This window comes from Psammomys obesus, unplaced genomic scaffold (genome assembly GCF_907164565.1).
Source record: "Psammomys obesus unplaced genomic scaffold, mPsaObe1.curated_primary_1811, whole genome shotgun sequence".
Taxonomy (NCBI): domain Eukaryota; kingdom Metazoa; phylum Chordata; class Mammalia; order Rodentia; family Muridae; genus Psammomys; species Psammomys obesus.
In genome coordinates, this window is record NW_026590062.1 from 27,444,703 (window position 1) to 27,472,019 (window position 27,317).

A 27,317-nucleotide genomic window follows, 5' to 3' on the forward strand; every position below is an offset into this window, starting at 1 on the left:
TATATATATATATATATATATATATATATATATATATATATATATATTTGGTCAATTGCTAAGTAATAAACAGCAAGGCAAGATGGCAAGATAGAATGGTTTTAGGAGCTGAAAGGGTTTGTACGTTGTGCTCTGATCTGGGATCGTGGTGAGTGGTTTGCTTTTCTCCCTCCCCATCAGACAGCTGTTAGCTTCTGTCTCCACAGCAACAAACGGAGGCTGCCAGGGATGCTCCTCTGGCTTCCCCATCTCCACAGCACCAGCCCCATTGAGTTGATGTGCTACAAGCCATGAGTACATCTTGCTCTTGGAGGTCTACTCCTAACTCTCTTGCTGAGCTTCCAGATATTAACTAGACTTTCCTCCTCTACTGCTGTGCCTCTCTGGACAGGACAAAGCTTTGTGTAGAGATCATCTCTGTTATTTCAATGTGCCCTTTCTTTCTGCTCAGCTTTGTCATGGGCCAACCAATGTCCCCTAAAGTCATTTGTTGTTGAGGTTCTGATTTTTTAAAAGTATTTTTATGGTTCTAATTCAATGTTCTTTTTTTTATTTAAATTCATAATTAGCATACATAATATTGTGCTTCATTGTAGCATTTTCAAAAAACAAAATGTTTTTTGCTCATTCTCTGCCTGCCCTGCTTTCTCTCCTGACCCACTAATGCCACTATCCTGTAAAGTTTGGGTTACTTGGAGATAGTGTCTATAAGACACTATTTAAGGTCAAATAAAGTCATTGGAGTGGACCCTAATCTCATTAGGGGTATCCTAATAAGAAAGGGGGACAAACACAGATATTCCACAAGAGAAGACCATAAGTACAAGAGGAAGACCAGCCCGGCAGAGAGGTTTAAACAGAATTCCCCCTCATATCCTCTCAGAGGAGTCAATCCTCTGAATACCTTAGAGTTCTAGGCTCCACAACTACGAGAAATTAAATGTCCTGGCTAAGCTACCTAGTCTATGGCACTAACACATCTGACTAACTCCTGTATTGAACTTTTTTTTTTTTTCTGTCAAGAGAACTTACATGGTAGTGCTGAGATGTGTTCATTGGAGACAGATTCTCAAAGATGGGTTTGAGGGTTGTTTTGGATGTGCCTCTGTTATGGTCGCTTTCATGAAGAACAAATCCACTGTTGAGGCTGACTGTGTTTGCCTCAGAGTGACAAGGAGCTGTTACTCAAGGCTTCAGTGACAGTGAAGCAGGAGGTGGCGCCCAAGTGTACTTGCACAAAGAGAAACCCTGTGAGGGCTTAAATTTTCAGTTTAAGTCACAAGAGAAGAACAGGGCCTGGATGGCAGCCTATTCTGAATTTAATTCATGGAGCTCATGTTCACAAAACTTCAGATTTCATTGCTAATCCCAAAGCCTTAGCATCATAGGAGACTATTTCAGTGTTTGTGAACATGAGATCTCTGAAGCACAATGACATATACATTGTTTATCAATTGTCCCCAGGAAAAGAAATTATACTGGGTTTAAATTGCCAACTGCAAAGTGGGGCATGGTGAGCCAGAAGAAACCTTAACATAACACCCATCTCTAAATGCTGTTTGAGCTCTGGGGCTCCTAGATCAAGGTTACCAAAATGCCATAGGCTTGATTTCTGTTCCTGTACAGCTCACTGGGGGATGTAAATACCAAACAATAAATCTCTATACCAGATAAAATATTTCAATTACTTAATGCCATAATGAAAATATACATGCCACTCACCAAGTCCACTGATAGGGGAGGTTCTCCTCTTCTTTCTGATCTTAGTCTATCAGTTCTCATCAAAAGTGGCTGCATTGTCCTCTACTGTGGCCTGATAAGGCTGCTCCCCCCTCAGGGGGAAGTGATCAACGAGCAGGCCAATCAGATTATGTCAGAGGCAGTCCCTCTTCCCATTACTATGTAACCCACTTGGACACTGAACTGCCATGGGCTACACCTGTGCAGGGGTTCCAGGTCATCTCCACGAATAGTCCTTGGTTGGAGTATGAGTCTCTGGGAAGTTCCCTGTGTTCAAATTATCTTGTTCTGTTGCTCTCCTTGTGGAGTTCCCACCCCCTCCAGCTCTTACTATTTCCCACTTCTTACATAGAATTCCATTCACTCTACCCATCAGTTGGCCATCAGGCTCAGCATCTGCTTTGACAGTCTATACTGCAGAAGCTTTCAGAGGCCCTCTGTAGCAGATTCCGAGGTTGTTTCCTATTTTCTTTTTCTTCTGATGTCCATCCTCTTTGCCTTTCAGGATGGGGATTGAACATTTTAGTTAGGGTCCTCTCTTTTGCTTAGTTTGTTTAGATGTACAGATTTTAGTGGGTTTATTCTATGTTGTAAGTTTATATGAGTGAGTATATACCCTGTGTGTCTTTTTGCTTCTGGGACAACTCACTCAGGATGATCCTTTCCAGGTCCCACCATTTATCTGCAAATTTCATGATTTCCTTATTTTTCATTGCTGAGTAATACTTCATTGTATAGATGTACCACAGTTTCTGCATCCATTCTTCAGTTGAGGGGCATCTGGGTTGTTTCCAGCTTCTGGCTATTACAAATAAGGCTGCTACAAACATGGTTGAGCAAATGTCCTTTTTGTGTACTTGCGCCTCTTTTGGGTATATAAGATCAGAAAGAAGAGGAGAACCTCCCCTATCAGTGGACTTGGGGAGTGGCATGCATGCAGAAAGGGGAGGGAGGGTGGGATCGGGAGGGGAGGTGGGAGGGGCTTATGGGGGGATACAAAATGAATAAAGTGTAATTAATAAAAAATTAAAAAAAAAAAGAAAATATACTAGAATGGGCTGATAGGTCACCAAGTATTTTGTCTACAAAAATAAAGGCTGATGCTAATCTTGGCCACTCTCTTCTCTTTGCCACTTATGCCATTCCTGTGTCAGTGTTCACTTGTCCATCAAAGACTTATTAAATATGGAGGAGGGCTGTCCCACATCTGAGGTCAAAGTGCAAATTATATGCCCCCTTTCTCTGGTACATGCCTCCCAAGAGATGATCACCTACACAAGTATTAAGTATGAACACATGAAGAATCACAGCCACTATTTCATATGATGACAGTGAAGTGATGAGGAGAAATAAATACAATAGAAACATAGAGATTATGCAAAGTTGTATTTTGTCTCATTTGAGATCAATGTTGCTTTCAATGGGGCTACTCACAGGAAGGGTACGGGGGGGGGGTTGAGACTAGGTCATTCCCCTGTCTCTGCTCTCCTTTTTGCTCAAAGGACTTCCCAATTATATGGAGGTGCAGAGGAAAAGATAACCCATTTATGAAGGCAAACAAGCAGGCCTTAGCTAAAGCCTCTAATGGTTGTGTCTGTCTTAGAATTCAAGCAAGGCCCCCAGACCTCTCATCTGGAAAATCATTTCCACCATGGATTGCTTCGTCTAAGTCCTCTGCTGCGGGTGTGTTGGCTGAGTACCAATCCATGCCAAAGCCTCAGCACGCGCCCACCATGTGCTGTGGGCTGTGTGGGCTGCTTTGTGTGTGCAGCGCCTACACTTACAGTTTCTTTGCCCTCTAGCATGGTATTGTTCTTTCTCCCTGGAACATCTTTCCTTGCCATACTCATCTACAACCCCTATTTGTCCTTCAAGACACAGAACAGACATCATTTCTCCCAGGAAGTTCTTACTACCTTTCCTTTCTACTCCTCCCCAACCTAGTATGTCTTCAGCTATGACTCACGCATGTCTCCATCAGAACTTTTCCAGACAAATGGACTCACTGCATGTGTCATGCCAAATCCTCCTAGGATGGACTCATCAAGAGTAGGAGATGCTCATATTTGTCTTATATCTACCTTCCACCACCACCCCCAACACATACTCTTAGAAGAATGCAGGTACATTGTGCTTGCCAAATAAATGTTCACTGAGGACTATTTATTAGGATGCCCAAACTGTATTTTGCAAAGCTCCTGCAAAGGGGAAAAGGTATTATCACAGTTTGTTTGAAGAGATAGAAGATGGTGTTGTTCTTTTGTGTGTACTTCTCCCATGCAAGGAAAGCCACCTTCCTAAAAAATTTATCAAAATAGAACAAAAGAGTGGGGTGGATCTGTAGCTGTCTATACTCCCAGTGCAGTTCTGTTCTACTGAGTCACCCCCTCCCAGAACCAGCAATTCCCTTTTCTGGGTCTCTGACATTTGTTCGCTCATCTGCTCAGGTACAGTAAGGTTCCCATTGAAAACAGTGTTGCTTTGCCCTGGAAGAAATAAATTATGATGTGAGCCTGTCATCACACAGAGCTTGAGTGCCCATCTCCCTGCAGATGGAGGGAAGTCTCCTCTGGTCTGTTGGGCTGGGGCCCCAGAAGATCCTGGTGGTAACTAAAGCATCCCATAAACTTCAGTGTCAGGAAAAGGCCCCTTCATGTTCTTAGCTCATCTTTTGATTTATTGTCATCTCTCTTTCCCATGTTTCCAACAAAATCTTTGGGCCCTGCTCACAGCTCATCTTACTGTTGTTGGCTGTTCTCCCTGGGGACTGCATCTGGCTCACAGTGACAGCACTAAAGTTGTGGCTTATGGTTTGCTGACTCCCACAGCTCTCGGGCTCTTCTAGGGCTTCCTCTGGGAAGAGGCAAGTGCTGGTCAGTGAAGGGCAGTTTGGAGGGAGGAGGCCTGATGGCCATCCTAACCTGTAGCCAGCTTAACCAAGGGCCTAGTGAACTAATAACAAATCAATCCTAAGAGATCCTTTCTAGGGTCCTGAACTAATAACTTGCCAGCTTTATGCATTCCCGCGCTGTTTGCTGTCTCAGCTGGGTGGAAGGAATGAGGCACTTGTGAGGTTATTGAGCACAGCATCTGCACAGGCAAACAGTGGGAAGTGATTTAGCAGCCACACAGGTGTTTTCTTTAATTACGCACTATAGGGAGTGCTTGCTGAGCTCCACGCCCCCACTGTTCCCGTGTGCTTTCCTGGTCATCCATGGCAGGATGCACTGAGTAACTAGAGAGGGTTGGGATCTGGCTGAAGCACTTCCTAGTAGACAAGGGACTTGAATTCTTTCAGCTGGGCCTACTTAAAAAAGGCAAGTGCAGGCAGAGGAATGCCACTGTGCTTAGGCGCAGACCGTGCAGGGATGTCAGAACTGTGTGTCTGGGGAAGAATTTCAATTCTCACCCCTTGTATTGTTCACAGCTAGGACAGTTAGCTGTCTTGCTAAAGCAACCTGAAGTGATAGGTATATGACGACGGTGCTAAAGAGGATCAGGGCGAGGAAGACGAGTGTGGAGCTTCTGGCCAGTAGACCTTCAGGCATTTTGAATAGACCTTTAGAATGAAGCTTACTTTAGAATGAAGCATTACTTCATTCTTATTGTACCCTTTGTGTGTTCGTGGAGTATGTGTGGGGGTGGGGGGGTGTGTACACTTGGGTATAAAATAACAAGTCAGGTCTTTTGTTGCCAGGCTAGTTCCAAGAGACTCTCAGATCCGTATTTTCAAACATCCCTGTGTACATGGACCACCTCAGTTCTTGCAAAACAAAATGCAGATTCTGATGGAGCAGAGCTCTGGTGTCCAGGTAAGGATGAGAATCACTCTTTGAGTATAGAGGAAAGCTAACAACAGACAGTGTTCATCAGAAGGCAGAACTTCTCCTAAGTGTTGTACAAGTTTTTGGCTCTTGGTTCACTGTACTCTGTTCTCTTTACATCAGGAGCTTTATTTCACAATATTTTGATACTCTCAAAACACACTTGTGGTTCTACAATTAAGACACATTACAAATGGATAAGAATATTTTCCAACCATCATTAAATATGATGCTAGGCTTCCATGTTTATTATGAAGGATCCTTGAGGCAGCATCTTGTAAGCAAGTTGTTATGGAAATCTGGGTACTCACATCCTGCTACCTATAAGGCTGTGTGAAACCAGGATCCATCTTTCAGGAGAATTTATCAGCTGTAGAGTCTAATCAGTGCTGCCTCCATCTGAATCAGGGAGCCTCTAAAGATCCCATTGGATAAGACTTTGTGAGAAAGACTTAAACATGTCTCTGTCACACACTGTGACAACAGGATGTTGTAGAAGCATGTTCTCCTGAAACTTTCCTTTTCCATACAATCCAAGAATACACTCATCTCTTTCCAGGAAAATGTATGTTTGAAAGAGTGTAATAGTGAACATGTTCAGAATAGTTTTAAACACAAACATTCAACCTTCTGACATCTGTGAGGAAAATGTACTCGTCCCCTTTTTATTAAGGAATACATGGGAACATAAAGGAATTAAGGAAGGCCTCCAAGATCATAATAATAAAAACGCAGAGCAGGATGGGAACATGGGTTTTATTTTTCTAAGTGAAGGACTCTGGGCAAGTTGAGTTCTTTCAGAGTAAGCATTAAATCTGATTCCTCTTCTATGAATGGGAAGAGGAGGTCATTGTGCAGAGTATTTCTGGGCCAATAAATACAAGGAGAAGCTTTCTTTGGGGATTTTAAAGAACGGGGAGACTAAAAGTACTCGGTGATTTCTAATTCTCCCTATACACAATACCTTGTGTTTCCTTGGCTAATGTAATTCCTATGATACTGTGCACCTGCCCTCTGCTTGGCCTTCTACAAGATACTAGGAAAGCTCAAGGTTGTTCTTATCAGCAATTCTCTTACTACTCATAAAGGAAGAAATCAAAGTCAGAGGAAATAAGCATAGGGATTCCTGACAGGTGATAATCTATTTCTACCATGGGTGTTAGTTTGGTAGGAACTGGAAAAACATTCATCTTAATCATGGTGGCTCACCAAAGTCACCAGAAGGATTTAAAACAAAGCGGAAACAACCAACCATCCTAACATAACTGTCTTTGTCAGTGCTCTAATACTGCAAAGAGACACCATGACCACAGCAACTCTTATAAAGGAAAGCAGTTAATTAGGGCTGGCTTATGGTTCAGTTTTAGCCCATTGTCATCATGGCAGGATGCATGTGGCGCCTAGACAGACATAGTTCTGGAGTGGTGGCTGAGCGTTCTACATCTGGACCCACAGGCAGCAGGAAGAGAGTAAGTCACTGGGCCTGGCTTGAACATTAGAAAACCCAAAGCCTCCCCCCCCACCCCTCAGTGACACATTTCCTCCAACAAAGCCACACCTACCTCAAATAAGGCCACTCCTCCGAATCCCTGTCAAGTAGCACCACGCTCTAATGACTAAGCATTCAAATGTATGAACCTATGAAGGCCATTCCTATTCCACCGCAGTAGCTGATGGAGAATGGTCCTTTTCCCTGTGGTTCTGGATTAGCAGTTAACTGTCACAAATGCAATATTTTGAGTTATACTCAATCAGAGAATTTAGATGTGGAGACCAGTTTTACCATCTCCAAAGAGTGACGGTGATTCTCATACATGCCGATGTTCTGAAAATACTGACAAAGGGTGCAACTTTACCACCAGGGGTATAGTTTTTTGCCTGTTAATTGGATTGTGCAATAAAATTGGACACCCACAAATGGAGAAGAAAAGAAAGACTAACTAGCCTTTAAGGTAGCTGTCACAGACCAATAACTAAACAGGAGGCAAGTAGTGGGAGATTTTAACTTTGGACTAAGATTCTATCCTGTAAGTGTATCAGATGTTGTAGGTTCTTTCTGTCACCCAAAGTATAAGTTTTTTATCTCCTTATAGGCTCACTGCAAAATCTTAGTTACTTCCTCATTGCTTTGATAAAACTACTATGACAAAAGCAAGATTAATAAAAAAAAAAAAAAGGGGGGGCATATTTGGGTTTATAGTTCCAGAGAGGGTCCATCAGAGCGAGGAAGACATAGCAGCAGACAAGGTCTGATGGCAGGAGCAGCAGGCTGGCTGGTCACATTGTATCCACAATCAGGAAGCAGAGAACAATCAACTGGGAAATGAAATTAGAGTATAGAGCCTTAAGGCCTGCCCTCAGTGACTCACTTACGCCACTGAGACACCACTCCCTGTAAGATTTTACAACCTTCCCAAACAATGTCACCATCAGGTAACTAAGTGTATAAACACTTGAGCCTACAGGGACATTTTACAGTCAACACACCAAGTTCAGTGACAACATATTACCGGTGACAACATATTACCTATGCTTTCTGACTGCTTAGAGGGTAGAAACTGTCAGTGACATCTTTGGAGAACAGGCCTGTGTGAACAAAGCCCAGGAAAACAATAGGAGAGAGAAAGGGAAACCGGGGTGAAAGCAAGATGCACCTGAGCTGTAAGCGCGTACCTCAAATGCTCAACCAACAGGAGCCCTCTTCATTCACCATCCCCACTCTCACTCAGCCACACACACTGCAGCGGTACCAAAGCACGTGGAGCGTTTATTAACCAGCATGAAATCCATTTAACGCTTCTCTGGATGCACTAATTAGCTTTTGTATTTGGGGGCACAGCAATGCAGAACAGAAGGGCAAAATCCAGGGTTTATTAACAGTCTGTGCAACTATTCAGATTTCTCCATGAGGTCCTGAGCCCCACCTCCAGAGTCAGTCCCAAGTGATGGAGAAAGTTACTTTTAGAGAGGAGAGGGGTGGAGAAATTTCAAAACCTGGAATCAAAAATAATAAACACTGGTTAACAGGCTATGTATCCTAACAGGCTAGGACTTCACCCTCATCTACAAAGTTCCCATTTCCATTAATAAACATCTCCAAGAACATTACAATTCCTTTGGAAAATCAAAAGTGCTTGGCAAGGAGGTTTTGATTCCCAGCCAGCCCTTATTTGGTGCTGTGTATAGAGGATCTGTTAAGCTTCATGCAATTAGCAGGCCAAGATGAGTGCTGAGCAGGGATATTTTTTAGTTCATTGAATCATACCAAATCTGAGACTATTTACCAAAAGGAATAAGAAATGTGTGTCTGGCTAGGCTCTTAGTAGGGGCCAGAGAAAACCTTCACATTTCACTGACTCACTGCTATTTTGTCTTGACACTGGAATTCACCACCAGAAGAGTGGCAGACTGCAAAGACTCAGGCTGTTTTTATAGCCTGGGGAAATGGCTTCAGAGCTGTGCTAAGCCAAAGAAGCCACAGAACTAAGACTTCAGAGGCCAAGTGCAGCTGTGCGCCTCACCAGAGCCATTCCACAGTGTGATAATTATAAGGCCTTTACACATGGTATAGAGTTGATTAAGTCCTATTACATCTAAGAGAAACAATTCAAACATTCCCTGTTGACTGTCAATAAATACAAGTCCTTATGTTGGTTCTGTTATATGTCTATTACAGTAAGATGACCAAATCAATTGACTAGCAGAATTTGAATAAAGTATCAGCATACTTGTCTTCAAATAATCTATCAATAAACTATTTTTATTCATCTAAATGTTTACACATAACTAAAAAGACAGCATTTCCTCAAAGATTAGTTGTTATTAAGAATGAAAGTAATATTACACATCCAATGTATACTGAGGCTATATTTATTTTATTAAAGATTTATTGCAATGTCAAGGTGGAATATAAAATCCAACAACCCAGCCTTGTGAGGAGAGGGGTGACTGCAAATGTATACAGAACAGTGAAGCCAACTTTTTTTTTTTTTTTAAATTAAACAGCCAGTGTTTGGGAAGCAGTATGGTTGTGAAAAAACAAGCTTTGGTCGAAGTTTAATGGTCTAGGAAATTATGCATTTCTATCAGGCTTGTTAGGGAAGATCCAGGCTGAGAGAGAACCCACTTATTTTCCTCAGGTAACATGCCATCTACTCAGTCTATAATGCTTCCCCAAGACAGGAAGTCTATAATATTTATCGTCATCAAAGCTAATACAAACATTTACTGTTGCGTCATGCCATGTGTAGTCGTTGATTCTATAGCAAATACTGAGCCATTGCTGCTAGGGGAATACAAGGTTAGGTATTGGCTGATCAAGACATCCCCTTGGGAAGATGGCTCAGTTTGAAAAGCACTTGCTTCTTAAACATAGGTCCTGAGTTTTGATCCCCAATATTAAAGTCACATATAGTGGTGTGTACCTGAAACACCAGCTTTGGGGAGGAAGGACCACGAGCTTATTGGATCCCCAGCCTGGCCAAACAGTTGAACTCCAGTCTCAAAGACAGCCATGGAGAGTACTGTTGTCAGCCTCTGACCTCTACATGCCACAGAGGTGCATGCATACCTACAGGTACATGTAGGTTTGCCTACACCGCACTTATACATGTCCCCTTCCACACAAAAGATATAGCCCCTTTTTAAATGTGAAACTTACTGTATATACAATCTTGATTTGTTATTATCAAACTTATGGTCAACAGCACAGTCACTTTTATGTGATCACCATTCATCCTAACAGTATGTTACTCTCAAGCACACAGCCTGGAGATACTTCATCATCATCAGCTTGGAGATACTACATTGCACTTTGGTACTATGGGAAGATGTTAAGGGGCAAAGTTACCAACCCAAATCACAACACTCTAAGTACTACACTGGGTATGGAGAGCCTTGGGAAGGGCTCTGATTGACAACCTGAGAGCTGAGGCAAGGAGCAGATCCTTATCTTGTTTAACCTTGGATGGGAACAAACACATTGGGAAAGTCAAGTACTCTAAACATGTCTGGGAATGACACAAAATGTACCCCAGCAGCACTGACAGTGGGGTGACAAATGGTGGTGAGTGGGCAGAATCACAATCCAACACCCAGGAATGATTGGGATTACTGTATGTGACCAGAACTGAGGCTGGCACAGAGAAGACAGAGAAAAGCACAGAACCTGGAAAAGTTAAAAACCCTAAACTCTCTCTCTTGATGGGAAATAGGCACCCAATTTTATTGGTTTACAATAAGGACAGCGTGATGGGATGCTAATGACAGGGCCTTGATGATTCTTAGTAACAACAAAATGTCATATTGACAATCTCCAGACCAAGGAAGAAAAAGAAAATAGTCATCATGGCTAAGGTCACAATTAAAACAACAGTAACAAAGACACTCTACTTCATCTCCTCAGCTTAGCCATTGTCTTCCTCTATAAACTGAAGACAGGGATGGAAGCAACAAAAATCAGCCAGGTTCTGCTCAGGAGGGTGAATATTTCAAAACCCTAAGAAATAGGAGTGGCAAAAGGAAGTGGCAGGATAAACAACAAACAAATAAGAACTTTCTTTGAGTGCCAGGAAAAATAAATAAAAAAAGGTCTCTGGACCACAGTTGTTTGGCCAAAACAGGCTGGGTCAGATTCTTAGTTGTAGGACCTTAGCCCTGTATCTCAGCCTCCTGTTGGAAATGCCTACCATCCTTTCTGTATGAGCAAAACTTTCATAGGAGCCTTCCCCTTGCCTTCCATGCACACAGACAAAATGAACGCTTCCTTTCAGTTGCTACCTTACGTACAGCATGCTACCTCAGCTCAAAGCAAGCTGTTCCTCTGAAAGCTCTCAAGATGTGCTTAGCGAACAGCCTGAACAATGTGTGTCCTCCTGGGCACACTGCTGTGCTGTAGTATGGCTCAGTCCTCTGTTACTGCTTTCTGGTGACTGGGAAAGCTCCAGCTCAGGAGTTTAACCTCCTATTTCCTGTGAGAACTTAGAAGATAGTAGATGGTTTCTTTGGTTTCCTTGGTAAGTCTTTAGAGGAAGACAATGTCTGGACAGGCTCAGTTACAAAATATAACTGATGAGATAAAGAAAAATAGTCATAAGATTACTTCAACCCTTTCATCTCTGGAAGACAGACTAATGCCCCAGCCACAATGTGGGTGTTGAATTCAGCTACTGTCCCCGATTTTAGGTGGTGTCAGGAATAAAGTAAAAACTAGGTGACAATTTATGGGCAGGATGTTATGCATAGTATCTGACAGATACTCATGGCAGTCTTCCAACCCTTTGGCTAAGACCCTAAAGAAGAATATTTGGGGCTCATTCTCGACCATTCCCATAAGTTAGGGTTAGGGTATAAGTCAGTGGTAGCACATTGTCATAGTGGATGTGTGGTTATAGGATTGTTATCCATTACCCAAAACAAAACAAAAACTAACTAACTAACTAACTAACTAACTAACTAACTAACTAACTAACTAACTAACTAAATAAATAAATAAATAAATAAATAACAATAACAACAGTAATGAAAGCAAAACATAAAAACAAACATAAATATGGGGTTCTTTTAGCGGACTCCTTGGGCCTATATTGGATAAAGCGGCTCCCTGCCATTTTTTTTCATCACCTTTCCCATGCAACCCAAATAACAGAACTCATCTATTTGGTGCTTTCTTTCCACTCTTCATGGGCTTCTGATTCTTCCACATTCTAGGTAGGAGGATCTGAGAAAATGTGCCTGCCCTTCTCTGTGACATACTCAAGCCACACACCATCTTGTTCTCCTCTACTACTACCTGGTAAGTAGTAGTTGTTGGATGCACAGCAAAACCAGTAAGGTTTGCAGCATAAATTAGGTTGGAGATTGGGGCAGGGTAAATGCGCCTTCTTGAAAATGGGCTTTCTCTGAATCTAGCACATTCCATCCTGTTAGCTAAGCTGTTTAAGGGAAAGGAGCCAGGTGAACCTATCAGTGTTTGTGTTACGATGTATTCCTGAATTTTCTGAAAGTTTTGTCCTGCCCTATTGATCTTTATGTAGACTCCTACCTGAAGACCTAGCAGAAAAGGTGACTAGCAGAGTGTAGGATTCACCTGTGACAGTCTTGGGAACAAATAGCACTATACAGCTAGAATTTTGTGTCAATCCATTATCTTTAGTATACCTTGTTTCTCACATGCCCCAGGGACTTGGGAATTGGGTGAAAAGTTGGAATACTACCCTTAAACACCGCCTTTCACTGCATTTCAGCAATGTTAGGGGTTCCAGAAGTTCTTTGGAAAGGTGGGAAATAGTTTTTCATTCCAGGAGACATTTCTTCTATAAACAAAACCTCTCTCTTCCAGACTTCATCTCAGACTGACTCCAATGGCAGGCAGGACAATGAGACCTTTCACGGCTTCTCAACTTTGGCACACCAAGATGAGGAAGTCACAATCTAAATGAAAACTTCCATACTCTTCGTGATTCCTCTCCCAACATACAAGGGAAAAAAGACAGGAGAAATACAACTAGGCTCTTAGATGTTAGCATCTCTACTCTGGATCCTCAATCAAGAAGAAACATAAAAAGTCCATTCATATTTGTCCTTCTGTCAGCAACTCCAGCCTTTGTTCTGCTTCTGTGAAACATCGTAATTTGGTATTCAGCAAAGCCAGATGAGTACAAATAGTCGTGGCAGTTTCCAGAAAAGTCTACTTTGTCATTGGGCACAATAGGAAAATCTACACAGCTGGCTTGGAGAAAGGAAGTGGAAAACACAAAAGGAAAGAGGCCAAAGCCAAGGAGAAGGGAACAGCATGCCTCCAGTTCAGTGAACGCAGACCAAAATCACCTTCAGGTTTCATTTTCAGTCCTGCATGTTTAAAGGAAAGCCATGCTTTCCTTTAAAAAAAGGAAACTTGAAAACTTTAAAAACAGTTGCTCATTATTTCTACAATTTCTGTTTGCTTGTTTTAGGATAGCCAAGTTGGGGCAAAGACTAGTGTAGCCTCATGCTGACACTGATGCTTTGACAATGGAAGCTGATGGAAGGGTGACTTATTTAACTCAATTCTGGTCTTCTACACACCACTCAAGGTTAGAGTTCTTAAAAATAGATTTATTTACTTTTATTTTATGTGTGTGAGTGTTTTATTTATGTGCATGTGAGTGTTTGTGTGTACTATGTGTATTCCTGATGCCAATGGATGCCAAAATAGGGCATCGTTCCCCCTGGTATTGGAGCTATGGATGAATGTGAGTCACTGTGTGTTTATCTTAACTGCTGAGCCATCTCTCCATACTAACATTGGAGTTTTCAATACAACATCCAAAAACATATATTGTTTATTTTTGTGCTTCATACCATGCTTGAATTATTCTAAGAACTGTTTATTCACACTAAATCAAAGAATTCAAAATGCTGTTCTTTTAGATGTAGCTTCATGTTAAATGCCATGAGTCGTCAAGGAGTGTGGAAGTGTATTGCACACACTGAACTGAATGGTACACTATAGTTCTCGGTTGAAATTTGGCTACTAATTGTCTATTTAAGAAGTTCTGGAATTTTCTGAACTTTTATTAAGTCATCTTAGAAATGAATTCTGAGGATTAAATGTACATTTCATGAGTAGGTGTGAAGGAATATATGTATGTTGAGTTATTCCAGTGAGTGTATATAGGTGTGTAGGGAACAGAGGTCAATGTCAGCCATCTTAATCACCTTCCACCTTGCCATTTGAGACAGGGTGTCTCATTGAACCTGGATCTCAATGATTTGGCTAGGCCAGCTGGCCAGTGAGCCCAAGGAATCCACCATTTGCCTCTCCAGTCTACTTACTGGCTATACCTAGGCTGTCTCAGGTTCTACAATGAAGACACCATGTTGGCCATTATTCTGACAAGAATAACCGAGTTTCTAACAAGATTTAGTTCAAGTTCATAACTGACTTGGGTGGAATTATAACCTTGCACCCTCCTACTCGGTTTTTACATGGATGCTGGAGACCTGAACTCAGTCCTCAGTCTTACATAGCAAGCACTTCGGTGGCTGACCCAACTTGTCACCCCTAAATGGGAATTATTATATAAATGTGGACTATAAGCACACTCACCCATAGGTCATGCATGCTACTTTCTTTTTATAAGACACTAGATTTTTGTACTTGGCTCAAACAATGCACTGAATGAAAGAGTTGTGAACACTGGGATCCCCACCCATCATTAGGTTATGATTTATTGAAGGAATTTATGGGATCTGTGTACCCAACAGCTGAGCTACAGTCAAAGTCTGTGCTATCACCTACTTAAAACATAAATTTTTAAATGTCTACAGGAAAGAAAAAAATTACAAATGCATCAATTTATGTTTTAAACCCACTAGGGAACACACTGCTGCAGTTACTGGTTTATGCCGCCTGCATGATTGATTCATAAACAATGTAAGACTAGATAATCCCTAACATGGCAAACAAATGTGCCCTGATGGCATTCTAATCATACCTCCAAGCAGATGCTGATCATATCCACCTCCAAGTAAAACAGATGGTCCCCTCCTGAAAATCTTGGAATATACATTAAAAGAAGACCATGTACGTTGTAGAACATAGAACAGAGGGAGAAGACTCTATTTGAATCCACACAAGTCAGTTATGAACTTGACTAAATCTTGTTAGAAACTCGGTAATTCTTGTCAGAATGGCCAAAATGGTATCTTCATTGTAGAACCTGAGACAGCCTAGGCATAGCCAGTAAGTAGACTGAGCCTAATTTTTAAAAGTTGGCAACTCACTCATAGTTCTTGAAAAGCATTCTAGGTCTTTGAGTGGTGGGAAATTCTGGTCATTGTTGATAGTGACAAACTTAACTGTGCAGAAATAGTTATTGATTCCAGAGGTCTCTGTGTGCAAATGGAGTATCAAAGCTCTTTCATTGACTCAGCGTATTCAATCAAAGCCACCCACAAGTCAGGGACAATAGAAGGCATAGGAGAATCAAAGATCCAGAAGGGCAGTGCCAGATATAGCTTCCTGTGTAATAGAGAAGTTTCAGGACGTAGTGAAAATAGTCACAGATGAAGACTTTGGGATCCTTGCCATAGCATCTGAAATGTTGGGGTTATTTGATAAATGTGTGTTTGCCTATGGAATCAATTAAGTAAATGAACTCTCAGTGTTCACTAACCAAATTATGTAATTTACCTTATGTAACACTGTTTTCACAAGACCTTCCCATGAAATTTGAAATAAATCCAAAATCTGTATTTAATCTTAATTGCTTTTCTTTCCTGAGATGATCCTACTTTCTACTTGCCCATTGCCATTTCCCATCATCATGCAAATGGCTTTCTTTCAGATCTTTGTCCCAGCTCCCATGCCTCTTAAGATCTCTCTGTTCTGGTCTTTGCCATTCCTTTGTCATACTAACTTTCACATTACCTTTGGGAAAGTCCCAACTTTCTAGTATAGACTTTTAAATATTTGGGATCAACAAGACTTGGTAAGCACAGCTCTTCTGCTTAAATGAGAATTTTGTTGTCTACAGTTAATCTTCCCAGGAGCCCTCTGTAATCAGAGGATCTGACCTAGACCACGAGGCTTCCCACTACTTGTAGGCTACATCCAAACACAATGCTCACCCTTATGTACAAGCCACGAAGCTGAATATGATTAGTAAACATGGTCAAATTAGCTGATCTGGTCAGAATTCACCTCCCACTTCCTGGCCACTTTGATGCTAAGTGTTCTATGAATTTCAGGGTTAGAATCCCAGTATCTATTTCAATCTCTTTAGCTTTCCTCTGCAAAAAGAATTCATCTACATTTCACTGCCTGAATTAAATAATAAAAAATAGAGGAAGTTATCAGAGACAAGTTATTTTTCTGATGTAATGTTACAAAAGCAGAACCGTGGAGAAGCAGCTACTAGAGAACACAACCCTTATGCACAACATCGCCCCCAGGAGAACCAAAGGTCCCTTGGCTTTCTAGCTTGTTTCATATGCTCGAGTTTTAGTAAAAGTATAACAAAACTCAGTCCCAAAAATTCAAGGAGGAATGCTTCTTAGAGACCCTAATTTGATTCATACTACTCCAAATTCCAAGACTCTTATCATGTAAGAGTGGGTCAGAAGCAATGAGTCCTCCCAGGAGCATGCCTGTTCACAGTGCCCAAGTTAGTGCTCTTGAAAGACCCAAGATGAACAGACAGAGATTACAGATGTACACAGCTGCTTTAGATTCTACAGAACATAGCATCATAACATCCAGGAAAGGGACTCTTTATGTTGAGTAAAATAAGGAGCTGAACTCAGGTAAGCTAGAACAAAGTTTCAGAATCATCTGTTAGTGGTCCTCACAAACATATAAAACATAGTAACTTCAAACCTGGAGTGGAATGAAAAATGCAAACAGAAGCAACACATATATACCAGAGAGAGAACAAAATAGGAATGGTTCACAGTATTTAAGTGAGAAGAAAAATAATAAATAAACATGAAAGATAATTTAAACTAAATTGGGGGGAAAGTATTACCATGACAGTAATTGGGGCAACATAAATTTTATATTTTATAAAATTTTAAATCATTGGTAATTTTATAAAACAGAAAACCAATAGAATGACACAAATCCCTCTTAAGTTGATTATCAGTAGAGAAACTTCAAGAGAAACAAATACAATCAAACTTAACATTTTCTCTTTTCTTTTTTTGTTTTTTGTTTGCTTGTTTTGTTTTTAAGAGAGGGTCTCTATGCATCTCTCAATGTCCTGGAACTTGCTATATAGATCAGGCTAGCCTTAAAATAACAGAGATTCACCTGCCTCTTCCTCCTGAGTACTGGGATTATAGGTGTGAGCTACCATGCCTACATACAATAAAACTTTAAATAAAACATCAGTGAAGTTTCATTCTGTTTTAAATCTTGATGATACATTTAAAGCCACGAAAGAAGCTTTACTTCTCAATAAGCAACTTATGGTCGGACATGGCTCTTCTTTGGGATATTTGATGTCAGAAGACAATAACGTATTATGTAGGGAGCAGTGATTGGAGACATGGACTCAGGAGATGTACAACCAGGTTGTTCAGGCTTAAAACGGTAATTAGGGAAATATTCTGTTGGGCTTGAAACCAGGGGGGTAACTGTCCTTCTTCTGGACCTAAAGCAGCACAGGAAATACATCACCTGACAAAAGAAAATGAATACAAAAGAACCCTAGTTGGAAAATGGATAAGAACTTTGACACCAGTTGACTTTTTAGACTACATGGATAGATTTTTGTAAAATGGTCAGAAAATTTAATTTAAAGGTTGCAAATATGTTTGTGCCATAAAAGAATTTTACCACAAAAAAAGTTGATGAGTGGACAGGGAAAGGGTAGTAATGACCAAAAGGTCCACAGTTTTAATTAGTTGAGAGGAACAAGTTTTAACAATATATTGCACAGAATAGTATAATAAACAATGCTTTGTGTATGTGAAGATTCGCTTAACAAATTTTTTAAATGTTTTCACCACAAATATAATAAAGAATTGAACAGATAGCTTTTTTAGCTAGCCCCATTCCATTGTTCTACATGGCAAATATCATGTCAAAACATCAAATTATATTCCGTACAGATATCAATACTCTGCCAATTATAAGTAAAAGTTAAGATATTTAAATTAATATCATAATATCATAATTCAAAAAGAAGAAATCAAAACTAATAAAAAAAAGTAGTAAAAAGTTGCAAGAAACCCAGTAAAGTCGACTTCGTCATAATGGAGCTCAATAGAATTTGGCTCTTAGTGTGCATTTAATAAGAAAAGTGACAATTATTAGTAGATTTGATGACAGGCTTTAAATTTCATGAGTTCCTGCAAAAGATCAAATAGATCAAACCTGGAGTATAAAGAAAAGGCAAAGAGGCAGCACCCATAGCGGTGACATTAATTTCACTCCTAGCAGAAGATAGAAATGCGTGAATTTCCCCAATAGTGTGTGTGTGTAAGGGTTTATCTAGTAAATCCACAATTTTCTTGTTGAAGTTAATTTAAAGGTAAGGTGTAATGTTTATTATTAGCCCTATAATTATTACAGTGGTATTATCTAATCCGTTTTCACAGTCAATACAATACACGGACACCTGAAAGATTTTAGAATAGCCTTATCTCACCTGGGGCACGGCAGATATTACCTCCTAAGCTGTCTGGGCAGTGCTCATCTGCTCAGTAACCAGATCTTGGGAGCCATTAATTAACCTTAGAATACATAGCGCCAGAGCAATTGTCACCAACATTTTCAGGATATTAAATGGTAACTTACCAATGGAAATAGTGGTATTTGAGAGTCTGTTTTAAAAGGTCGTAATAGCATCGGGGGCTGGAAGGGCAGTTCAGTGGCACAGTATGTACTGCTGCCGTAGAGGGTGAGCTCAGTTCCCAGCACCCGAGTCACGTGGCTCACAGGAGCCTGTAGCGCCAGTTCCAGGTGACCTAACGCCTCTCTGGCCTCTGTGGACACCTGCACTCATGGACATACCCCCACAAGACATGTACATATACATATATTCATAATTAAAATAAAAAACTCGTAAGCTCTAACTGGGGTAGGCAACTTTTTAAAAAGTAATGATCACCGAGACAAACAAATTAGAAACAATAACCTGGGAAAAGAAGATGTTCGTGGGAGACAAAAGGAATCGTGTGCAGTGAGGAGAGTCCAGGTGTGCTGGTGGTTTTATGTCAACTTGACACAGGTTGCAGTCACATGAGAGGAGGGAGCCCCATTAACAAAATGACTCACGAGCTCCAGTTGTAGGCAGGCCTGCAGGGCACTTTCTAACTACTGATTGATGTGGGATGGCTTAGACTATTTTGAGTTGTAACAGCACTGGGGTGGTGGTCCTGGGGACTACAAGAAAGCAGGCTGAGCAAGCTGTGGGAAGCAAGCCAGTGAGAGCAGCTCTTCCTGGCCACTGCATCGGCTCTTACCTCCAGGTTCCCGCCCTGGTTGAGTTCCTGCCCTGCTTTCCTTCAGTAGTGATGTGGAAAGTGTAAGCCAAATAAACCCTTTCCTTCCTGACTTGCTTTTTTTGTTCATTGTAACAGTAGAAACTCTAAGACACCAGAAAAGTTACTTCTGTCACATATGATGTAATCATTTATAAAGCAGAAACTACAAGAATGAATTGAGAAACATCATATAATTTCAGTCTTTGAAAGAGTAAACAGAAAATGAAACCTTTGAATCTCATGTCAATAAATATACATGACCTATGTCTTTCAAGAAGAAAATGTGTAAAAGGCATGTAAAGATTTGTTGATTCATTTGGATATATATTTGATAAAAATCTTTAGAGGAAAAACAATGGTATTCTCAGAGCTAAGTAAAATTAAATCAGAACATCCAACATTTAATTAAAAAAATTAAAATATTCTGTACACTTTCGTAACAATTGGATCAAAGAGTAATTGAAAGTCAGTGGTAGTTTACATTGAAAATAAGAGTATTCACATCAAAGCTTATAGATACAAACAGAGCGGTAATAATTACAGAAGCAATGAAGGAAGAGCCCACAAGGCTGTAAACACATGAGACAGCTGAAACCAACTCATTAAGCAAGCAACCTTAGGAGTCATAAAACAAGAAAAAGCACAGTAGAAATATGGAGTAAAAATAAAATTTATGACAAACAGAAAATCTGATAGTTGGTTCTCTGAGCAACCCAGAAATGGAAAAAAAAAAACTAGATTTTTATTAAGAATAAAATAAAATGTAGTAACTAAGATGTTAAGAATTAACAAGAGCAGTTACAGAAAAATTCAAAGCACAAATAGCATTTCATCCAAGTAGTAGAGTTAGAAAAATAATACTACTGGCTGGAGACTGGAGTTGCCACTGGAATGTAAGCTGCAAATTCCATATTTGGATAGTAATATTTAACTAAGTATCAAGTGCCTTAAATATTCATACTCTCTTGCTTCCTAATTATATGTTAATTTATGCTGAGAGATATTTTAAAATTTGGATGATTTATGTTTTTATAGTGCCTCCATATGGTAGGGCATTAAGGAGCTGTTAAAAAAATTGCTTTTGAAGATTATTTAATGGCGTGGTAAATCCACCCTATAATGTCTGGTATAAAATAGAAGGTTATAAAACTAAACACATAGCATGAACCCTATTTAGTCAATTGTAAATTGACAAGACAATAGCACACTGAGATATTCAGTATAATTTTGCAGTTACTTTTCTGTATTAAATAGTTTCTATATGCTTTTTTAATAGTTTCCAAGTCTACGGTAGTTAACATGTATTTTTCTTTTTAAGTAATTTTAAAAATATTGTTTGAGATTAAAATATAATCACAGCATTCTCCCTTCTGTGTCCTACCTCCAAACCTTCCAACACACTCCACATTGGTCTCTTTCAAATTCATGACCTCTTTTTTCATTAATTGTTGCTATACAAACATAACACACATACACAGAGAAAGAGAGAGAACTAAATATATAAATACCTCATCAGTCCTTATAGTGCTACTTATATGTATACACACACACACATATATGCATACACATGTACATACATATACACACACAAATACACATATGTTTTCAGTAATAACTATTTGATGTGCTACTCCTTGGGGAAGACTATTTTTTCTCCCACTCTCAGCATTCCTTTAGTGTTTATAGATCTTTGTTTAGGGTTTAGGCCTTATGAGCTTTCTCCTGTCCTCATTAGCATGTCTATTGTTGTTCTTGTTTGGCTCATATGTAGGTAGTCATGTTGGTGAAACTTTATGGATGTGGTTTCTGACATTCCACAGTCTCACATCAAATTCCCAGAACCTCTGCTCTTGTTATCTTTCTGCCCCTTTCTGCACAGTGATCCCTGATCCTAGGGTGTTATAGATGTGCTGTATTTGTATTGGTTGGGACTAGGCTTCACAGCTCTGCATTTTGATTGGTTGTGGTTTTCTGTAATGGTCTCTGTCCATTGCAAAGTGAAGCTTCCTTGATGAGGAGTAAGGACTATACTTACTGTAATTAAATTTTAGAATGTGTTAGGAACACAATCAAGATAAACTCTTAGTTGTATATTATGGAGGCACAGGAAGTAATTGTCTAGCTCAAGGCCAGCCTGGACTACAGAATAAGGAAAAAGTGGTGGAAGAGGAGGGGGAGGAATAGACAAACAAAGCACTCAATAGACTGTCACAGTTAAAGAGAAACTTGGTGAACTAGAAGATAATAAAAAGGAAGTAATTCTGAGCGTAGCGTTGGGGCATAGTATGATTAAAAGAAAAATGAGAGAGAGGCAAATTAAGAGCTATGGGAGGCTCTGATTTCTTTTCAGCAAGATTTCCAGAAACAGATAAAGAATACTAGAAAAGTAAAGAGAAAGTAAGGGGTAATTTTTGGAATTACTCGTTTAAACTTGACTCGTTAAAGCCTTTATGAGAAATACTAAGAATGGTTGAAATGCAGCTAGGAAGGCTGTAAAGTGGGCAGATTCTGCAGCACACAGAGATCTGAGCGAAGCAGTATGTGCAGGGCTCTGTCCACATTACAAACTTCCCCATTCAACCGGTACTTATCAAGTCTACACTGCTCTAAACGCAAATGTTGGAGGAGGAGCTCCAAATTAGGACGAGCAGTAGCTCAGGGGAAGTGTGCTTATCTACCACATCCAGGGTCCTGGGTTCAACCTCTGGTGCCACCGAAATGAAAACAAGAGTCAAATTTTTACTTTTGTAGTTTTTATCCTAATAAGGATAGAACGTGTTACAACAAGGGGCCTAATGAAGGTGCAGAGGGTGGTTTGGGAAATGTGAAATTAAAAGAAGCATTTCTGGTCAGGAGCCCTTTCAGAGGGACCAAGGGTGGAATCAGGACATGCAGATGTCAGGAGATGTGCAAAGGCCACGAGGCGGCATCTTGAGACTCTAAATAAGGAAGAAATGACTGGTAAGTCAGGATCAGAAAGACAGCACACTTACATCTTTACTGAATGTTCTCTCTAGTTCCTATTAGGCATTTGCTTTTTGTTTTCTTAGTAACATTCTACTATTGACATCTGCTTTAATTTCATGAGCCTCAGACATTATGGTTTTGGTGTAGATGAACCACAAAAATTCTTGAAATAACCCACAAACTTTCTATATATCAACGTCTATCATTTTCTTTTTTGTGATTGTAATATTTTTATTTTCTTTGAGATGGGAGCTTTGAAGAATTTTATTTTTTATTAATTACAGTTTATTCACTTCGAATCCCCCCTGTACCTCCCTCCTTCCTCCCCTCCCAATCCACCCTCCCTCTTCCCCACCTATGTCCCTCTCAAACTGAAAAGCTTCTGTAAAGCAAAGGACCCTGTCGTTAGAACATTTATCATTTTCAAGAGCGTTCTTGACAAAATTTTAAAAGGATGTCAAAAGGTACTGACATGAGGTATTGTAGGCCATGAAAATGATTGGGGGATTTTTACTATGGGAGGGATAGGAAGTCTCTGGAAATTTTAAGTAGAGTGACATGATTTGGGTTCTACATTTGAAGGTTCATACTGGTGAGTTAGCAGGTGTCTCCTGGATGGCAGTATCAGAAGCCACAGACAAGCAGTGGCTGTGACTATCACTGTGGAATGGCTCCACCAGTCAGGCAGACCCAGCTAAACAGGCCAACAAACTGAACATTTGTGAGAGAAAAATGACATAGAAATGGCTCTATAATTTGTGTTCTAAGTGACAGAGAAAATGTTTAATTGCCATTTTATGAGGTGAGAAAAACTGTAAAAGAAGCCTATTTCAGGAACTGGGAGAAATCAAGTAACATACATATTTTTAAGTGAAGAACATATGCCTGGCAAAGTTTTCTATGTGCTAAAGATGGGTGGACCCACCAAGATTACGCAAATAATCCCCACTACATAGACCGCACATGTGGCATATGTAATTAGCCCACATGCCAATCAAAGCAAGATGAGAAAGATGTTACCAGGCAACAGAGAAGCAAGGACCTAACGATTTAAGGAAGGACACTTCAGTGAAGACTGCAAGATCTTTAAATGGCTAATGTCAGGGTGTACACCAGACTGTTTGGGATACAGGTGAAACAGCCCTTACTGGAAAATATGTAGACATGGGCAAGTTCCTTTTAAAATATGAAAATAAAAGCAATAATAAATAATAATATTTATCTTGTTTTATTTATATTTAAGATTCTGAGTGAGTCAGATAATCTACAGATGGGTCAAAGAACTGAGTAAAACCATAGAAAGCATGGAAATAAATCAATATAGGATCTTTTTTTTTGGAAAAGTAATGAATTTATAAATTTCTAACATGACTGTATAATAGGTCATCAAGGATGACAAAGTATATGAAAACCATAAGTAGCTGAGGGTCTCTGTTTAGGCAAAAGAGCAAGCCAATACACATAGAAGTGCAGGGAAGCATGGAAAGGAAACAATCTGTAACATTAGCTTCATCAGAAAATGCTGAAGCAGCTTTGGCAAACAAGTTGGAAATAAATTACACTTCTTGGAGAAGATGATCTGTACAACCTTAAAAAATAAGGTGACAGGCTTTCAACGTCTGTGCCACAGGATGGAAGCACGGAGACCTATTAAGCAGCTGTTTACAGCAGCATCGGCTGTAAATGACCACTGCATCCTAATAGGACAATGCTGTCCAACAATGAAAATTAATGAAGTCTCTGGATAATTCTCAAAGACATAGCACTGTCCAAACTCTAACTAGTTGCCAGAAGATACTGACAGCCGTGCGAGGTGAAACAGCAGAGCAAGGTTTGCCTGCATGTATGGGTAAAGCCCTGGCCTCCATTTTCAGTATTACAAAATCACAACCGAGCGAATGAAAACTGACAACATCCCTTAGTCAACATTAATTGTATAGTATCACACCATACCATAGCACAGCTGGTATGTTTTTACATTCTTATTTTATTTTATTTAATTGTGAAGGTAGAGACCCACATGGCACAGTATGCAGATGAAATAAAAAACTCATTCATATTATCCTCTGGAACCTGGAGGACAACTTGTATTTGCTTTGAAGCATGGGCATAGTGGGGCTGGATTACAGAAAGGAATGCTACGAATTTATTTCTCTCTAAATATTAAAGAAAGGTTTGATAAAAGTCGTATGAAGTCAGTATGATAAAGTGTGTTTGCACAGTCAGAGTTGAAACATGACTACCATTTACTAAATTTTCCTCTGTCTTTTATTTTTAAGCTATGAACAGCAAACAAACATAGCCTTTTATTGCTCCCTCTGTTCCAAGCTGTCACTGGTGTGTCCCTGGGAATGGAGCAGGTCTTAAATCTGATGCTTGGCAGGAATGAAATATGACACTCAAGGAGGGACTGGATTCAAACCTGTCCTTCTGAGTCGTCTCATGGATCTGCATGTGGAACTTCCTTCCTGAAGAACAAATCCTTTCTACATTTTCCGGGCTTTCCCAATGGTCAGCGGGAATGACAGAAGACAAGGGCACAGCCACAACTGGCTCCAACAATGGAGAAATTTACTGCTACACATGTATCCTAATTTGGGGGAAGAGAAAAACAGCATCTATGATGATGGGCATCTGCATGTAGGAAGTGAACAGTGAGCCCTGAGGGGGAGACAAAGGCTCGAAGATTGGTCCTAATTCAGAGTCAGATCCAGTTCTTGCCAAGATCAATAAGCAAAGAGGGTCTATGCTATTAAGTTCCAGCGGGGTCCTTGGTAAATGCAGATGACACAGCAAGGCAATAGTACAATTGCTTTCTAGGGGAGAATCTCTCAACCTCAGTTATAATACTAGCCCTCTATTTTATATTGCTCACAAAATCCAGTGGAAAAATGTCGTAGATCACATATAAGTTATGAAGAAGACAGATCTTCCTGTGATAGACTGTCGAGTACAACATGCAAGGTAATTTTGGGAAAAAGCCAAAGACCCATTACAACAAGCACAGCACCATGCTTTGTTTTCTTTAGGTCACAGAATATACATACAGAGAAATATATGTAGAATATATTCGTATTCCTGTATATGTGTAAACATACTCATTTATTATATATCTATATATCTACATGAATTGCAAACATTTTATTTAATCATCCTCCTTTTTTTAACGTTTTTTTTATTAATTACACTTTATTCATTTTGTATCCCCCCATAAGCCCCTCCCTCCTCCCCTCCAGATCCCACACTCCCTCCCCTTTCTGCATGCATGCCCCTCCCCAAGTCCACTGATAGGGGAGGTTCTCCTCTCCTTTCTGATCTTAGTCTATCAGTTCTTATCAGAAGTGGCTGCATTCTCATCTTCTATGGCCTGGTAAGGCTGCTCCCCTCTCAGGGGGAGGTGATCAAAGAGCAGGCCAATCAGGATTATGTCAGAGGCAGTCCCTCTTCCCATTACTATGTAACCCACTTGGACACTGAACTGCCATGGGCTACATCTGTGAAGGGGTTCTAGGTTATCTCCATGAATAGTCCTTGTTTGGAGTATGAGTCTCTGGGAAGTTCCCTGTGTCCAAATTTTCTTGTTCTGTTGCTCTCCTTGCGGAGTTCCTGTCCTCTCCAGCTCTTACTATTTCCCACTTCTTACATAAAATTCCATTCACTCTGCCTGACAGTTGGCCATCAGGCTCAGCATCTGCTTTGATAGTCTGCAGGGCAGAGGCATTCAGAAGCCCTCTGTGGTAGGTTCCTAGGTTGTTTCCTGCTTTCTTCTTCTGGCTTTCAGAGGCCCTCTGTAGCAGGTTCCTAGGTTGTTTCCTGTTTTCTTCTTCTTCTGATGTCCATCCTCTTTGCCTTCCAGGTGGGGATTGAACATTTTAGTTGTCCTCTCTATTGCTTAGTTTCTTTAGATGCACAGATTTTAGTGGGTTTGTCCTATGTTGTATGTCTATATGAGTGAGTATATACCGTGTGTGTCTTTTTGCTTCTGGGACAACTCACTCAGGATGATCCTTTCCAGGTCCCACCATTTACCTGCAAATTTCATGATTTCCTTATTTTTCATTGCTGAGTAATATTCCATTGTATAGATGTACCACAATTTCTGCATCCATTCTTCAGTTGAGGGGCATCTGGACTGTTTCCAGCTTCTGGCTATTACAAATAAAGCTGCTACAAACATGGTTGAGCAAATGTCCTTTTTGTGTACTTGAGCCTCTTTTGGATATATGCCTAGGAGTGGTACGGCTGGATCTTGAGGAAGTGCTATTCCTAGTTGTCTGAGAAAGCACCAGATTGATTTCCAGAGTGGTTGTACAAGTTTACATTCCCACCGCAGTGGAGAAGGGTTCCCCTTTCTCCACAACCTTTCCAGCATGTCTTGTCACTTGAGTTTTTGATCTTGGACATTCTTATGGGTGTAAGGTGAAATCTCAGGGTTATTTTGATTTGCATTTCCCTAATGGCTAATGACATTGAGCATTTCTTTAAGTGCTTCTCTGCCATTCGATATTCCTCTGTTGAGAATTCTCTCTTTAGCTCTGTTCCCCATTTTTTAAGTGGATTACTTGGTTTGCTGCTTTTCAGCTTGTTTAGTTCTTTATATATACTGGATATGAGTCCTCTGTCAGATAAAGGGTTGGTGATGATTCTTTCCCAATCTGTAGGCCGTCGCTTTGTTTTGTCCTTTGCTTTACAGAAGCTTTTCAGTTTCATGAGGTCCCATTTATCCATTGTTGCTCTTAGAGCCTGTGCTGTTGGTGTTCTGTTCAGGAAGTTTTCTCCTGTACCAATGAGTTCTAGGGTATTCCCCACTTTTTT

General features: G+C 40.2%; 1 protein-coding gene across 1 annotated transcript in view; it reads right to left on the minus strand.

The window, feature by feature from the left end:
- The window catches only part of Lrmda (leucine rich melanocyte differentiation associated), a 1,023,325-nt gene that overhangs the window by 60,474 nt on the left and 935,534 nt on the right, over positions 1–27,317 (minus strand). The gene's annotated exons all lie outside the window — the stretch shown is intronic.